This window comes from Perna viridis, chromosome 11 (genome assembly GCF_037379345.1).
Source record: "Perna viridis isolate PV_CMFRI_1.1 ecotype Kerala chromosome 11, ASM3737934v1, whole genome shotgun sequence".
NCBI classification, from domain to species: domain Eukaryota; kingdom Metazoa; phylum Mollusca; class Bivalvia; order Mytilida; family Mytilidae; genus Perna; species Perna viridis.
Genome location: NC_142455.1, coordinates 25,055,693 through 25,074,342, shown reverse-complemented (window position 1 = coordinate 25,074,342; position 18,650 = coordinate 25,055,693).

Genomic DNA, 18,650 nt, shown 5'->3' with positions numbered 1-18,650 from the left:
TGACATATTTACCGTGACACTGTCAATCTGTCACAATCTAAATTTTGAATTGGATAGAATAAAATGGTCGCAGGAAGGAGTAACATTTTACATTTTTTTCGATTAGAAATGGTTTAATGAACTGATACATGTAACTATATTTAAATAGTACATAAAGAAAACAAACAATCGTTTTAAAAATAAAATTGGAAGAAAACCATTGAATTTTTACTAGCTTTAAGATCAGTAATCAAGTATTTAGTTTGTTAGTTATATATTATTTGTACGATTAAAAGCATAACATATACTACAACTTGCATGTTCATGGCATGTTTATATAAAGCATTTGATAAACATTAAGTTGTCAACGTGAACATCTATGGCTTCTTAACGGTAACTTTCAGTTGGATTTATACAACTGTTATTTTGTATTTAAAAAAAAAACCAAAAAACAAAACAATAGGTTAATTTAAAATTAATGGTCCATAGAAATAATTACGACAGACGAATTGACAGGGCTAGCCATTGACTGTATCTTCGCTTTGAGTAAATGTCTGCATCGCATTTGTGCGCATTTTAAAAACTTACTGTCTTTCAGTTGGGCGCATTTTTTTATTTCTATTTTATGAGCGCTGATTTTGAATCTCTGCCTTTCAATTAGGCGCATTAACAGGTAACTATAATGCTAGGTGTACATGTACAAGCAATAAAACAGATGCTGAGTCCAAAGTTATATTTAAGACAACGGGAGAGCACAAACATGACAATTCAGAGAGAAAACTTGAGGCTAATCAGCTTTAGTTAGGGTTTGTTAACAGACCCATATAAACGCTTAGTACTTATATGTTTTATCATTTAAATAAATAAATTAATATTCAAACTTTTATTACACCAGCTCTTGAATCAATTGCAAAGCAAGGCAAAAAATATAATTAAAGGGGGGGGGGGGTACACCTGGTACAACCGTCCTTTAATCCCCGCCTGGAAAACAAATCGATTATAGAGCATAATATCTCGTCACATTGATAATTTCTGAAAAAAAAACTGAATAAAAGCAATCTTTCATCAAACAAAACATTTTTCAATCAATTTGAAGGTTTGAATGTATATTTTTAGGTATTGTGGGGTATTCTTGGGTATTTCTATGGTCCAAAAAATTAAGAGTCTTTATACTTCTTAAATTTATACAATTTGGCACTAATTTCATAAAGAATAGAAGTATCAATAAAATTAATATTAAATAAAATTCGAAAAAAAAAAGAAATATTTAATCTTATCCTTATTTTCATTCAAGTTTTCATTCAACCCCATCAGCTTTTACATTCACCAATCATTAATTTAGAAAGCAACACAATCCAACTTTTACCGTTTAAAAACATTTGATAAACAATTTTTAAAAGATTTTCTCATTTATGGGCTATAACCTCCGATTCAAGTTCTATTTTTACGATGCATTCATTAATGGAAATGTAATTACATTGTTAAAACTACATGCATTTATGGGATGTTCCCTCTGACTCAGCTTATATTGTCAAAACCACACCCCACTTATGGAATCTTACGGAATCTTACCTCTGACCTAGCCTAAATTTTTGCGCTGCATCCCATTTATGGGATGTTCTTTCTGAACCAGCCTATATTTTTCGCTGCATCCAATTTATGGGATGCTCTTTTTGACCAACTGGTATTGTTTAAACCACTTCTCATTTATGAGACCCGACAGGGTAGTCAAGGACGTTTAAATCGCCTCAGTCATTTTAGAGATGTTTCCTCTGACCCTGCTTCTTGGCATTTACCCCCTTTAATTGGTCCTATTTCATTTTTATGTTTACTTTTCAAAATTATTCAATCATTTTGATAAACTCATTATTGTCAAATTCAAACCGAAAAATATGCGCATGAAATGAGGAGATAATTATGTTGAATACGTCGATAATTAAAATAATAGTAATTAGCATGACTATGTACACTGTTAATATGTCCACAAATGATATTTTAGTTAGTGCCGAGGTATTTTTTTTTCAGGGGAAGGGATGGCAATTTTTTACCTTACTTGACTTGGAAATGTTTAAATATAAAAAGCTATAACACTATACTAATGTACTGTATCACACAAAAGCTTGTTTAATTTACGGTATTCTAGAAAAAAATGAAATATAGGTATTATAGAAGAAATTCTGAAAATTCCCATTTTTACGATTTAACAGTTTTTGTAACTCCAGAAATAAAATCTTAGCGCCTGAATTGATCAGATATGTTAGGTCAATCATTATGTTAATTATAAATGCCTAAATACAATGTGTGAGTCTTGCGGTGTCAGGATGCTGTGAATGAGAATTTTGCTTGATACTGAGACCAGTTTTCTAGGGGATAGGGGTAATATTTTTTTCACATTTTTTGAAAACTCTTTCTTGAAAGTTTTTCATATTTTTCTAAAAGTAGGACATTTAATTTTATATCGAATGAGACCAAAATTGGGACGTTTTAGTTGAGCAATAACTTAAGTTGTCGAATTTATGTGACTTTACTACGGAAAAATCGAAAATCCCATTTTTCTCTTTTTTGGATAAATTCTGATTACGAAAATCACCAAAAGAACCACAGACGTATTATTTGTGATGACACTAAACAAAAAATTCCGATAAACCATTTTTTTACTGAAACATGAGTACTCTTCGGTTTTTGACATGGAAAAAATATGTCAAATTAAGCGATTTTTCGGTTGGATAAGGTTATATTTTTACTCTAAAACCCTAAGTGTTACTGCATTTTTTTTTTGGTACCATTGTAAAGCGTAGACATTGGACTATATGATAATGCATACACACACATATATATACTTCATTTTGTAGAAAGAAGACGTTAAAAGAATAAAAAGAATCATAAAAAATGTTGGTTTTTTTTTTTTGGCTCAACGAGGTATAAAAAGTAGCCAACAAATACAAAAGTGCTTTTGATTATTTATTTATTTTCATTATTATTATTATTATTTTTTTTTTTTGTGCGACAAAAAGATTTGTTAATGGAAGGTTTGAGGGTACCTGATAATCATATTTTGTTTGATGAAAGGGGGTGTCATCCTAGTTGTCCCACATTTTATAATTACAGGTAAAAATGTGTGGACAAGTGGGAATTGTGTACATGTTAATTAGTTGTTTTCACACCCTTATTACAATAGGTAATTATGTATAGTCTTTTTCTGAATATTATCTAATTGTATTATGTAGTATCTATAGATAAATTGTTCCTGAAGTATATTTATTGCTATAAAATATGTAACTTATTATAAAATAAAATAGATCTTTTCCAATCCTTTGTACTGATGCCTGGTAACAGAGGAAGATATTCCATGTGGATAGTTTGAATGCATTTTGAACTGTGCTTTTTGATGATGCTTTTTCCATATTAATATTTTTCTCCTTGGGTGATAATTGAAACAACAATATTTTTTTCTAATATTTATTAATTGCTTTATTATATATTTCAATATTTATGAAAATAACAAGATTCACAAAAATTAACAGAGAATGATAATAATGCACTATTACAGTATAAAACAAACAGTAAAATGTTCATACACTTCTACCCAAGGTGAATAAGCTGAGATGCTGCATCAGCATAATCGATAACTGTGATTTCCCCGTTGCGTAGTCTTTGTTTGAGTAGTTGCAGTCTGTTGTCAATATTTCTGTATTTGTGGCGCTTTCTTGTTGGTAGTCCCCCCGCTCTAATTTGGATGATATTTACTTCATTGGCTGACCGGATCTACTTGAGATGAGTAATGAATGTGTAGATGTTCGGATGTGCCTGCTGTATTTGTTTCTTAATCTTGGAATGCCATCCCTCTAAGTGGTTGGTTGTTCTGGATTCATCATTGTCAAAGTGGTTCCAGATTTGCTGATCAGACTCTACCCACTGCGTTGTTATATAGTCTGTAAATGGTATTGTGTTGATGTTAATATCGGCATTTTCCAAGTCAGTCAAAGCATTAAACCACACATCTTCTACACTCTGCAGAGGAACTAAGGGTAGCACTGCTGCTCTGCGTACCAGTGTCTTGATGACTTCATTTTCTTTGTACTGTGTTTGTAGTCCTGATTGCTGTGTCTTCCTCCAAATACACTGCGTGAAATAAAAAAAACACCCTCGAATTGTAATGTTAGGAAAGACAGTCTTTGATTGTCGCAGTCTCGAAGTCCAGAACAAAAGTTGAAGGCTGAAGTTGAAGTTGCTGGTTTGTGCAGTTGGTATGTACAATACTAAAAAACCTTCTGTAAACGTCTTCACTCTTGCCAGGGAGTAGACCATATTCAAGAGGATACATCTGACCATTTACTTTGCCATGAATTGTGTAGAGTTGAGTAAATACAGAAGGGCAGGTGAATAATGTACCATCTCCAAAGATGGTGTCGTTATTGGCTAGTAGTTGAAGATTCTGTTGCGTTGCGAAGACCAATATGCGTTGTCCATTGTTGTCATCTGCAAGAAGGAACTGTTCACCAGCTGATGTTTGGGTCCATTGACCTTGTAAATCAATGTCGTTGGTTGATTTTGGCAACTTTGGTAGTAGACGGGAACGTTGTCTATAAAGTATGCTTCTAGAAAACTGGAATGTTGGTAGTTTTACAACCACATTTTGTATTTCTTCATTCCATTCAGGTGTTCTCAATTTTGCTACCTCTTCATCATAGAGTTTTGGTACAGCTGTTGCTTCTTCTCTACATCTTTTTTTGATTGTTTTTAACACCTTTGCTGCCTCTAACTTGTATGGCTCTGCTCTGTGGTTGTGTTGAATGTTGTAACCTACTGGTATGTTGTTTAAGGTTCTTATAGTAGCTGGGCATGTTCTGACAGCACACCGCCAGTAAACCCTTTCTTCACGACGATTCTTTACCTGGAAACGGTAATTGTTGTGAACAAGACTTTGTCCACCTCTACTGTTCTCTATGAATTCTATGTTTAGCTGTGCATTAGCCATTTTGACTTTGATTCAAGTTGACATTTTCACTTTCTATATATACCTCTTTTGAGATGTGTTCACATTGATTTCAACAAGCTGAAGTGGCATGTTGCTCATAAGCAAGCCCACTTAGAAAGAAATTGATTAGCCAATTAATGTGGTCAGTTATTATAAGTTATTATATGACTGCTGGTTTAATTAGTTAAAATAATTAACTTCACTTATTATTTTTATTATTATTATTTTTTTTAATTCCAATCAAAAATATGTATCTACATGTATATGACTAGATGGTGATAGTGGAGTACTAGAAAAAGACTATAACTTTGTCAAAACACTAATTAATTATTTGTTGTTTTAAGAATGTTGGACAACTGGGAATATAGTTTTTTTCAAATGTGGGACAAATGGGAATAAACCGAAAAGGGGGGGGGGGGTCACTCAGCCCACCTACTATATATTTATGTAACTTAATATGCAAGATGATAATTAAAGAAACCATCCCCTCTCTATCTAAATTCATTACATTTGCCAGTTCCTAGTCAACCTGAAGTATAGAGAGTATAAAAGACTTCAACTATAAATTATTTTAATACAGTATACGGATGGGAGAGTTCCAATTAAATATTGCCACTGATAAGTAAAGAGTGTTTGAAGTACGGAGAAAATATTTTGAAGTTACAGAACTCAACTAGCCCATTGCAGTAATAACTTGAAATTTAATCACGATCAAAAACTGTCTTCACATTGGCCTTCACGATCATAAAATGTTATTTTACCAAAATAATGAAGATCGGTATTATTAAATGGACATTCAGAAATCGTCGTCTAAATGGTACATGCATGAATGCATATGTAAAGTCCCAATAACTTTAACAATTCTTATTTTGTTCACACTTTAAAAAATCTTGATTTGTTACATTGTTTTGATTTGGGACCACAATAAGAGCACCACCACCCTTAAGTCCATGTGCGGCCTTATACGTTGGATATCATTGAGAAATCTCGAAAATATAGCAAAAATGTTCCTTTTTTCAATTAAACTAACGATTAATCTGTAATACTAGCTATATTATATGTTCTCACGATCATTCTCTTGCTTTGTTAATGGAACAGGGGCACGTTAACTGATACTTCGTTGAGTCAAAAGATAAAGGTATAATGAATACTATGACACGAAAATTAAAACAAAAATCGAAACGAAAAGAAATGATCCGAAACGAAATACGCCGAAAGGAAACGAAATGGGCCGAAACGAAATGAAATTATACGTTGCAAAGTTTGATCAAATGCAGAAAAGAAATAAGGAAAAAAGCTGAATTAATATACAACAACAAAAAAATCACAAAAATGTAGAAATGAACAATAACACACATAATTGATAACTTTTTAAATTGTCGTTTCTTAGAGTGCCAGATAATTTTTTACATATTTTATATAACATGCATGAGATTTTTGTCTGTTTACTAGATACAAATCTCCCCAAAAATGCAATGTACCTTAACTTTATATCAATTTCTAGTGGGTATCTACCCAGCTCACCGTATATCATATAGCTAGGAGTGGAAGATTTCAAATTTAAAAGATTTTTTACAGAATTTCAAGTGAACCCCTTCCAATATATATCATTAATACCACATCCAATAACCTCACAGCCATAAAGTAATATAGGTTTTACCATTTTATGAAATAAATCAATTTGAATACTAATTGGAAGTTTATCGAATCGTCCCGATTTAAGAAGCTCATACATAGCTCTAAGAGCTTGATCAGCCATATGATTTTTTGCCATACCAAAATTACAGGTTTTGGTAAAGACAATCCCAAGATAATTGACTTCTTTAACAATTTCAATATTAGCGGTTCCATAAGAGAATTTTAAGTCTTTGCCGGTTCTGCCGAATCCAATAACCATGACTTTTGTTTTATTTGCATTTACCGTCAATATCCATGTTACACAATATTCCTGAAAGGGCATTTAACTGAGCTTGAAGATCCTCTGGTGATGCGGCCAAGAGAGCGGTATCGTCGGCATATAAAAAACAAATATTTTCAAATATACTTCTAATGCTCTTTCTACTTCACAGGAAACAGTTTGTAATCCAATAATGTTTTTTTTTTTTTTGTCAAAAGAAAAAATCTTCCAAATCATTCAGAAAAAAATGAAAAAAAGGAAAGGTGACAAGTTTTCCCCTTGTCTTACTCCAACTTTACATTTCAAGTAATCTGATAAACAATTGTTATAAGAAATACATGACTTGATATTGAAATACATATTGAATATAACATTATACATTTTCCATTAACATTACTAATTAGTAGTTTGTGAAAGAGACCATGTCTCCACACTTTATCGAATGCTTTTTCAAAATCGATAAAAGCGCAGTATATTTTTTTCTTCTTAGATCTCAATAATTAGAACAGTGAAAAAAAAAATAAAAATATATTATCAAGAGTATAATAATTTTCACGAAAAACACATTGGTTTTCTTTTACTATCATAAACTGATTAAAAAAAATATTCAGTCGTATATTTAAGACAGCTGTAGATAATTTGCCGAGACAACTAACTAAAGTTAATGGTCTGTAATTTTTCGGATCATGGCGACCCCCTTTGTTCTTGTAAACAAGTTTAATGATACCGGACAACCAGCTTTGGGACATTATTCTCGTGTCAAAGATCAAGTTAAAAAATTTCATATATTCCTATAAATCGATTAATGGTTGATTTTATATACTTATTTACAATTTAGTCTTCATCACAGGCTTTATTATTTTTCAGATTTTTTTTACACATTTCAGGATTTAGTCTTGGGAAATGTATTCATTTTTTTTTTTTCATTTGCGTTTACTGATTGATTTTCTGTAATAAGTATGTTTTCTTCTTCCTGATCATCGCTGTTAAGATTTTTGAAAGAATAATATGCAATAAATCAATTTTAATATTAGCCTGAAAGTCTTACAGTCTCTATCAAACCAGGGTTTATACAACTTGTTATTTCTATGGTTATTTGAACCACTATTATTTTTTACATGATAAGTTCCAATAGTTTTTGAAGATGAATCTGTAAAATTTACCTAATTCGTTTACCAAAAGGTCAACCGATAAATTATCAACTGAGTCAGTATCATTACAATAGTTTGACAAGTTTTCCTCAAGTTCCCGTAACTTCTCTTCATTAATATTTATGATCAGAAAATAATTTTCTAGTTTCTAAAATATCAAATTCACATAACAATTGTAGTAAATCAGGAGAACAAATACAATACTCTACAACGCTAGCATTTCTACGTGTAAATTTACCAATATTTTTGTCGTACCCAGCTCTACCATTTAAAATAAACGTATTATTACCTTTACAAAAATTGAGCAAAAAACGTCAATATCTGTTTTTACTTTTATCCTTACTCTTTCTATAAACAGACATTTTGGCTTCATCAAGATGCCTTGTATAATCTTCTATAAATTCAGAAATATCATTTTCAGCATGCTGATTTTGTTAAAAATTTACAAAGTCATTTCCATTTGCAGTTCGTGCATTAAAAATCGCCCAATAGACATGTAAATTTAGAATTGTCTGAATAGGATATAAATTCTCTTTCTATTTTATTACAAACATCTTCGGAGTAAGATGAATATTTGGAATTTTCGGGCGGTATATATACCACACCAAAAACACAGGTTGATCAGTTTTAAATAAGGATTCTCTACATTTGAACCATAGAATATATTTCGGTATTGACAATTTCAACAAGATTATCCAAGGTGTCCTTAATCCCAACAATTGTACCTCCTGAACGTCTGTTTGAATTTTTGTCCTATTTTTCATATGAAATTTGTAACCAGGAAAATTTGTAATATCTATATTGTCAGTTTTTGTCTCAACAAAACAAAGTATTTCATAATTCTGTATAAAATTTGTAAAATCTGGATATTGTAACCTCGTTTTGATACCACATCAATTCAAAAAGCCAATCCGAAGTAAACTGGTATTGATAGGATTATTTACAATACCGTTTGAATTTCCATTTGAATTTTCAATTATTGATTCATTCGACATGGTTTCATTAATAAATTGTATATCTTCTTTATCTTGCATTTTGAGACTTTGAAAGTGAGCAAAATAGAATTTTCATGATATAGAGACATTTTTCATGTATGTATAAAAATTGCTTTGTTGTAGCTTTTTGGTACGTTATTCAACGAGTATTCAATAATGAAGATTCCGTATTATTTTCCCATATACACTTCAGACATTTTAAGTTATGTTCTATGCTTAAGTTGATAAGTGTAATTTGCGTCTTTCCTTTATAGGTCACTTGATCTATATATAGTAAATGGTAAACAGAAGTTTATATAATTATAACTTTTTTTTTCATTATTATTGTGGTCCGAGCTGCCATCATAAAATATTTGTATGGCAATTGTTTCATTCTCATTATGTACAATGTTTGAATTGTTTATTGCTTCGTGGATAGTGTCAAATAATATGTTTTTTATATATGCGAGTTTGGAAATGTTTGCTCATTTATGAGATGTCATCATAAAATGTGAAGAGATCGAATGATTCATCAGACCCTAATTTGTCACTGTATTTCTCATTTAATGTTTTATAATTGCATATAAAGTTGAACACGTGACAATATAATAAATGTGGTTTATCTTAATTTCATTCAACTTACTGTTTATTTCATATAATTTTACTGTAAATGATTTAATTTGATTTGTAACAAGCTTTCTAATTGGTTGTCTCTCTTTGAGTAAAATGACCTGGCTTGCTATTATGATGTCATTAACGTCGATTAATCTGCACTTCGCGATTCAAATAATCCCAAACAAAATATACGTTTTGAATAAGAATATTTGGACTACAACCCGTTAGTTATTCAATTATACGGAATGTTTCTATTTGTTAAAGAAGTTAGCATGGGCGGGTTCAGGCATGGGCGTGGCAGGCCTGCGACCCCTAAAATTTTAAAGGGTGGGTTGTCAGGGGTAGAGTTAGGCGGTTTTAGGTTGAAACTTTAAATTCTCGCTAATTTTACCACAAAAGATATCTACATTGCACCCACTATAGAAGAATATTTCAAAAAGTTAACCTGAAATCCTTGATCCGTCCCTGGTTATACACAATGAACCGCTTTGGAATACTAATACACATTTTATAAAACGCAGGAGTGTAAACTATCACAAGCGAGGTTGGTTCGTTTAACCTTTTTTAACATTTAAAAATATTCCTTGAGTAAACTATAATTCTACAAAAAAAACCAAAAAAAAAAACAAACTTAAACACCGATTTAAATAATATTATGTGAACAAAATATCACCATATATATATAAAAAAAACCTATAAAATTGGTGGAACTCATTAATTATATGAAAATAACTCAGAACGCTGATCTTAGCTTGCTGACCTCAAAGGCGAAAAAATAAATTTTAGAAAGCCGCCATTTTTTTTTCGGAAAATCGACAAAATTTCAACATTGTTCGATTTCAATGAAAATTGATATCTAGGGTAAACATGACATTCTTAATTCAATGGCGGCTTCAGATTTTTATCACTTAATTTTCCTTCAGAATTTTCAACTTTCCTTTCATCTGTGGCAACATTCCTTCAACACCTGCGCATGGAGTGTTCATATCACAGCTCATTCGGTATGCAGAGCTTGCCAAAACTACGCAGCCTTTTTGTATCGCGCTAGAGTTCTAACAAATAGGCTTCTGGAACAGAGTTATGTTGCTACAAGATTGAAGTCACCACTTAAGAAAATTTATGGTCGTCATCAAGAACGTGTGGATCGCTACGGTGTATCCATCTGCGCCATGAAAACTGAATTTTTCAACGTATCATAGTTTTCCTTTCCTCATTCGTCTACCCCGGACTTGACTTTTTATGATCAACTCGGCGGGTGTTTCTGGAAAAGCAGAGGACGTTTACTCTACCGGTGCACCTGGTTCAGCTTTTAGTGGATTCCGAGTTGCTCATTTGTTTTTGTTACTTCGGATGTATGACTTTAGTTACTTTAATATGTTCTTTGTTGCGTATGTCTGTTTTCCATGTCTGGTCTTTGTCCTTGGATTACATTTTTTTAATTACTGCTATAACCTTGATTCCCTTGATTACTCTTTAAAATGGCCGCCAAAATTGGCAAAATATCAACATTGTTGGATGAAAACTGATTTCTAAGATAAATTTCACATTTCAAATTCAATGTCACTTTCAGAATTTTACTGAAAACGACCATTTGCTGGTTTTGACGACTTTTGTGTGTTTTGATTGCAAACACAGTATCACTTGTCTTTATCATTACTGTTAAGTCGCCAAGACAAAGTTTTGCCACTTATTGTTTTTGCTTTAACTTCTTCAGTGCGTAAAGATATCTGAGCATTTGTTTGATTCATACAAAACTTGGCTAAAAAAATAAGCATACTCAAGGGGGTGTTCATGCAATTTTTTAGAATTTAAAAATGGCTGTCGATTTCAAAACCAATAAAAAAACAAAAACTATGGGACCTATTCATTTGTATGAAAATAACACACATCCGTCTTGACCAGCTTAAATTACAGGTGTATTTTTTGGAAAATCGCCATTTTTTCCTTGGCGATTTCTCGGAGTAACGTTTTGATTCATACTAAACTTGGCGCAAACTTAAGCATGCTCTTGGAGTCCGCATGCAACCCCCGGAATTTAAAAAATAACCGCCAAAACAAGCCCGAAAAAATAAAAATGTTCTATAAAATAAGTAGAACTTTTTAATTTTATGAAAATAACTCAAAAAGCTGTTCTTGACTTACTAAAGTCACAGGCATAAAACATATTTTCATGTTTTTTGTTTCAAAATTGCCGCCAAAATAGGTAAAAAATATTGTTGGATTTAAATAAATATTCAACGGCCGCTTCATAATTTGGCTTATCCGACTTTTGTGTTTGCAAACACAGTATCACTCGTTTTAATTTAATTCGTCCAGAAGAAGCTAAAATGTTGAGATAACGCTGTTAAAAGTTGCAAAAGTGGCCCTTATCCAAAGGTTTTACTGTTCCGGTAATTACCGGAAGTATTATCTTGCCACCTATGCGCTTTTTGGCGATCAAAACAAGTAATTAATAGTGGAAATCTGTATAGATATGATTCTACAAAACTTGATCTTTTCAAGTTAGAAATAGCAAAATCTATCCCAGCAATTGCAGAAAACCGAACATACATTTACCGCTTGGCTATTTCGATCCTATATAAAATAAGATCTTTTTTTTCTTTTGGACGACTCAAAGTTCTCAATCGGTATACTAAATCACTATCTGAGGCCCTAACTCTACACAAGGAAATATGGCATGCCTTATTATCAGTAACGCTTTTACAAGCTTAAATGTAGACCTTCACTCCTGATTTTTCCGTTTCGGCAAGTACATAATGAATGTTCCTTCTTTATAAGATTCCACCATAAAGATGGAACACCGCAGATAACTTGATGACAATTTGTGGAAATAAAGCTGTATTGAGACAGTTAAATAAACAAATCGAACATTTTTTACCTGTAAAAAGTATATATTTTTCAAAACCGTACATTATGGAGATCTTTGAAAAAAAGATAGATATTATTTTCTATTTTGTTATGAAAATCTGCAGCCATGGTAATATAATAAAATTATACATCACTTTTCATAACAGGCTTTAATATCAGACACCTAAAAACTGCCAGAAAAAAGTATGTTGGAGTGTTATTATTGTAAAAAAAGTAAATAAAGAGAGAACCTTTTTCTGCTCATTTGTGCGAAATTTTGCATTTTTGAACAAAAAGAGCCAATTGGTGCAGGGAAGAGAACCCAATTCGGTCAGGACCTGAATCTTTCTGGATAGCGCAAATGACTTTCTAATATTCAAAAGTTAAGCACCAAAGCATTCTGTATTAAAAGCAGTAGCTTTGTGTTTTATTTTTGACTCCTGTACGGAGCAGTTAAACTCAAAAATGAAACTGTTAGAGCTCTAGGATTTCACCTTACCTCTGTAGAGATAGCGTGGACTAAGAAAAACAACTCCAAAGTTTGAAACCAAACAGTGGTCAATTGACAGCTATTTTACTGTTTTTGCTTGCTTCCTAGTATGCTTGTAACCATACGTGGTTCACACAAAGGGAACTGGTTTTTTTTTCTCAATTTTTCTCCCTAAAGAAGTAAATTTTCAAAGAATGCAACGTCAAAATCAATTTGATCGGAGTTTTATCTAAATGTGTTTATGCTAAATTTTAGACTAAAACAATTTTCGGTAAGGGCTAATATTGCTTCGAAAAACGACGAGAAGAAAAAAATGCGACCAGTTAAAGCATCTATGATTATATTTTTATGAAAAATACACCTTAAAAATCATTGCTATGCTTAGACTGAGTTCAAATTGATATCAAAATAATCTATAAGGAAAACAATTTTCTTCCTTAACCATTGGAATATTTATTGAAGGGACATACTGTTTATCAATAACAACCAATTATAAATAGATTTATCCCACAATTTTCAGCATTTGCTAAAGGGGTATTTATCTGGAAATGGGAATTTTTATGAAGCAGTAATATTTAAATGTTAGGTAAACCAAAAGAGAGACAAGATATGTTGTAGCACCCTTGAAATGGTAAAAAAAAAGTTGACCCGCAAGATATATCAAAACTCTCCCTTAGTCATTATATACACAGGCAAATATTTTTCACGTGGAATTCATGTTAATCAAGCTTTACATGAAATTCATGTGAAATTCAAATGAAATTAACATGATTTTCTTGTGAAATTCACTAACACGAATTTCATGTGAGAAGTTTGTGTGAATTTCACGTGAAGGCTCCATTCACCCGAATTTCACGTGAACTCTGTACTTAGTTTATGTGCTAAATTCAGGTGAAAATCATGTGAAATTCGTGTGAAAATCATGTGAAATAATTTTGCCTGTGTACATATATACACTGAAAAAAATGTTAAGAATGATCATTAACTATATTCAAAGAACTCTGGTCAAACCAGTATGAAAACCCTTTTAAGAAAATTAGAAAACTTAACTTGAGATTGGTGATTGGTTTCTTTAATGTTTATTTTTCTTGATATTCCATCTGTTAAAAAATGAGAACATATTAATAGTAAAAAATGAAATGAACTGTCAAGTCTGTGCCCAGAAAAATCTTGAACAAGAAAACAAAAACCTCTACTATTTAATATATATACCATAACATAATACTGTTTAAAAAAAAACAAATTATAGATATCTTGCACAAGTTTGGGCATTTGATTCAATAAAATCAAATCCATTTCTTTTTAGGGGTCTGAAACTCTGTTGGACTTTCTTTGTCTTGGTTCTTGTAAAATGGGATTATTTGGTGGATTTGCATGATCTGCAGGGTTTACGTTTGGATGTATGTTATGGTGATCTAGTTGGTTGATATGGTTGTTGTTTGGTGGATCTGCAGGGTTTACGTTTGGCTGAATTCCATGGTGACCCTGTAAGTTCATATTTATTCACATTTTTAATGTTATCATTGTTTGGAAACTGTTGTAATGGAATATCCAAATTTTCTAATTCTGTTTTTTCTATAACACTTGAAACAACAACAGTATTTGTCACAGGTCACCAACAAACAGTTTCTTTCTCTAATTGATCCTCTTAGACAGAATATTGTTATAATAATATTAGTCAAGACAATAAAGGCTGAACAAATTTTTTTTTGTTCATTTGATAAGTCAAAATAATACAATTACAATATATGCTTGTGCTTTACTGTGTATGTGCATTTTTCCATTTGAAAATCTTGCAATTTCTCTTTTTTTTATTATGCAGTTATCTTTATAACATAAATGTATGCAGTACTGAGTAGACGTCTCCATTATATTTTTTTTATAATTTAGTCAAATGTAAAAATATTAGAGTATTGTTAAACCGGAAGCTGATGTTTTACAGGTTTGAAACAATATGATGCATACCAAATATTTCTAACGATTTGACCACACTTGCTAGCAATCAGACATTACTAATGCAGTCTGCTGTTTCATTTTGGTGTGGTTTAACGGTTATGGCAAGCGTAGTAGTCATCGGAGCTATCAGTACTATTGCACCGGTAAACTTTAAAATTGTGATGTGAAAGCTGTATTGAATTGAAACTAGAAAGCAGGCTTCCAGATGCTGCGAATGTCAATCCTTCCTCCATAATGTACTCATTAGCATCTATTTTATCTTCACATTCCATTAGTTTGAGTTTCTTTCGAGCAACTGTGCTCTTCAACACTTGCGCCTCGATATGAAAAATTACATGAACGTCATATCTAAATATGGCAAATATATCGAAAAATACGTGATTTGAAATGTTTCATAACAGAGAACGCGTGATTTGATAATTTTAAACATCAACACATATTTATACATTTAAATATTTGTGGATAACTGATTTAACATTTCTCAATATACAATAGAATAACAATGGAAAAAGGTTGTGACCTTGTTTCAAAACCATCCATTTATATCTACTTATCATGACCAAGGGCTGATTATAAGTAAAATATGAAATATTATGTATTATGATTCTATAAACATGCAACATACCATTGGGCCAATTGCAATACAAAGCTAGAAAATTGTGAGCATTGCCCACGTGATACCCCACTTTCCCATTTGATAACATGCACATTTTGACCTACGTATTGATTTGGATCAAAATCTAAACAAGGAGGTACACAACGGGAATGTGTGATAAAGATTCTATCAGTTTCACACAATTCCATTCAGAAGGTGGGAGTAACGGATATGAGATGCCCCCACCCCTTCTTTGTAATGGAAGGAAAGAAAGAAGGGAGAACGGACATCCCCATCATTATATTCCCATACTTTGCAAAAGGGGGTAAAGTAATATGATATAATATAGTAGTGCCATACATTGTTTATTAGCAGATATACAAATAGCTATCGTCTTGCATATCGTATATGACACAGAGCACTTTTCTCCAAGGGCGTACACGTTCTTGTTGAGATGATACAACTGTGATGAATAAGAGCACAATCAGTTCAATTATATTATTAGTAGGTGTGTTTTATGGATGAAGGAATATAAAATGGGTACATATTCCATGTCTGGTGTTTGTTCCTGGTTTACATTCTTTTGATTTCCACTAGAATCTTGGTTCCCTTGATTACTTTTCCCAAGTGACATTTGAATACCTCTATCACAAATAAATCTAGTGTAAACTTATACCAGTTTTTTCCCTGGTGATGATGATTGTTGTGTTGTACTCCTATATGCTTGAAGGAGATCAAATTTAGAAATTAAAAAAAAATCCACTAAAAACACAGGATGGAACTTCATTCAAGTTAACCACCTTTTTAGCATTTTATTTCCAAATGAAACGAAAACTACATGTAAAATACCTAAATCAAGAAATATAATGCTTTTTTTCAAATTTTAATTCACTACAACCTTGTTTTTGATATTTGTTATATTTCATTGAATAAGTATCAGTTTATTCAACTCCACAATAAAGTAACGCGTTTACTAGGTGTCTAGTTTAAACAAACACACACAAATGCATTGTATATCTACTTGAATATGAGTATATCGAAGCCCAAACGAAGTGTAAAATTAAATGGACAAACAAGGTTTTTAATATTTACTACATAAATAAGGTTGTTATTATTAATGTCATTTATTTTGTTTTCAAATACTAGAAATAATAATCAAGCCTGGTGTATATGTCAATGGTCGGGAACACATACCAATGACCTTGGCATGCAAGGATATCGACTTTGATACATCAGATACGGTACACTGGTATAACGAATCAACACTTATCAGTACTGGGGGAACTGGTGAATTACTCCCATCCGTGAGGACAATAACAGGACATTCACATGTCGCCAAATATTCATCATGACGATTGAAAAAAAAAACATACATCTCAACGTCACTTGCAAGTATTAGTATTTATACAAATTCCATTTATAATACTCATGAAAAAGAAATTGTATGTTCAAAGTCAATAGTAACATAACTTCAAATGCGAATAATTTATCGATATTTTCAACATGAACTTTGAATTCTGTGATTGGCAGATTGATATAAAAAAAACTGTGATGTTTAGGTGGCAGAAAGTCCGAGTGTGAAATTACCGAATTCATTTCATAGCGTGAATTAGAGAACTTTACTACACTGGGAGCATTCGATAAAAAAACTGCTATCTATGTAATACATTGCTATGAATACTCAATTAAAAATTTTAATATTATTTTAAAGGGATTTAAATTTGATAATTTCTGGTCTATTTCTGGTCAACATATCCACGAATCAGATCACTATAAATCAAAGTTAAACATAAATTATTAAGGGGTCTAAAAAATTTAAAATTATTGAAACTGTCTCACATACATGTAATTTGGATAGATCATAATTTTGTAATTTTTTTATGGGGGTAATTCTATTCAAAGGTTTAAGACATATACGGCTCGGTGGCTTGATATTAGATTTATAGAAAGGTTAAGCATCATAGTTTATTAATTACTATTCAGGTTTTGAAATATACGACTCGATGCATTTATAGAAAGGCTAGGCCTAATATCAATAATGATTATGCATCTTTTTTATTTTTATTTTATTTCATTTATTTATTTATTTATTTTTTGTTTTGCTTGAAGGGAATAAAATCCTATTTAAAACCGTCATAGTTGTGAGGTTGTTCACACAGTTTGTTTATCCGAAGACACAGATTTGGTAAGTGGTTCGAAACTCTTTTTTTACTGTATTCAATAACTACCGACTGGTTTTATAGCCTATCGTTGGATAAAAAAATTGTTTAAATTGTTTTGATTATATTTTTTCATAAAAAAAAAAAAACTTTCATTTATATAAATTTAGCAGAGAATTTTTTCGATGTGTTTTGATACCTATACTACATGTAGCCCTTGAGGTATACCTAAGAACATTGATCATATTGTGCTGTTATTAGATGAAGGCTAAGAAAACCATATTGTTCACTTGTCTCATTAACAAATTATTGAACGTAAACAGTGCATGGAATTTCCTGCTTTAGAATTTCGTACTATTGTCATCGCTTTCAGTCATTTGTTTCGACATTTCTCATGCATATAAAATGACATTTCAAAAGTCATATGCAAATATATGAACGTCGGAACATGTAGTTTAAATATGTATTCCAATATTACTTTATATTTTTCACCTCTCAGTTAAGTATTCAAATACAATGGATTGATGTAGAAACACATAGATTGGTGGCAGTTAAAAATAAAAGCATTTAAAATTTTGAAATTTCATTAAAACGATTTAGAATTGATGTGCAGCTTAAACACGGTTTATTGTACGGCGTGTAAATTTTCGGCTCAGTTACACACGATGTTTTTTTGCTCCTGTTTCAATTTTACTTTTTAGGGTTTCGTACAATTAATGCGCCCTTTATTTGTGGCGATCTGGTATTTCGTATACAGCTTTCTAACCCGATTATAAAGAATCTTGATGTCGTAACTGACGATTAATTTTAGACTTATAATTACGATTTTTTTTTTGAGAAGGCTGCTAGATGACAAGTTTGCGATAACAATCTTTTTTTTTTCAATATTCAGTTTAGGTTGTAAAAAAATCGTTAATTTATCAATATAGTCGGTTAAAGGGTGTATTGGACGGAAATTATAAGTCTTTAAAAAGAAACTTTTTTTCTTTTGTGAGTTCATGGTTAGAAA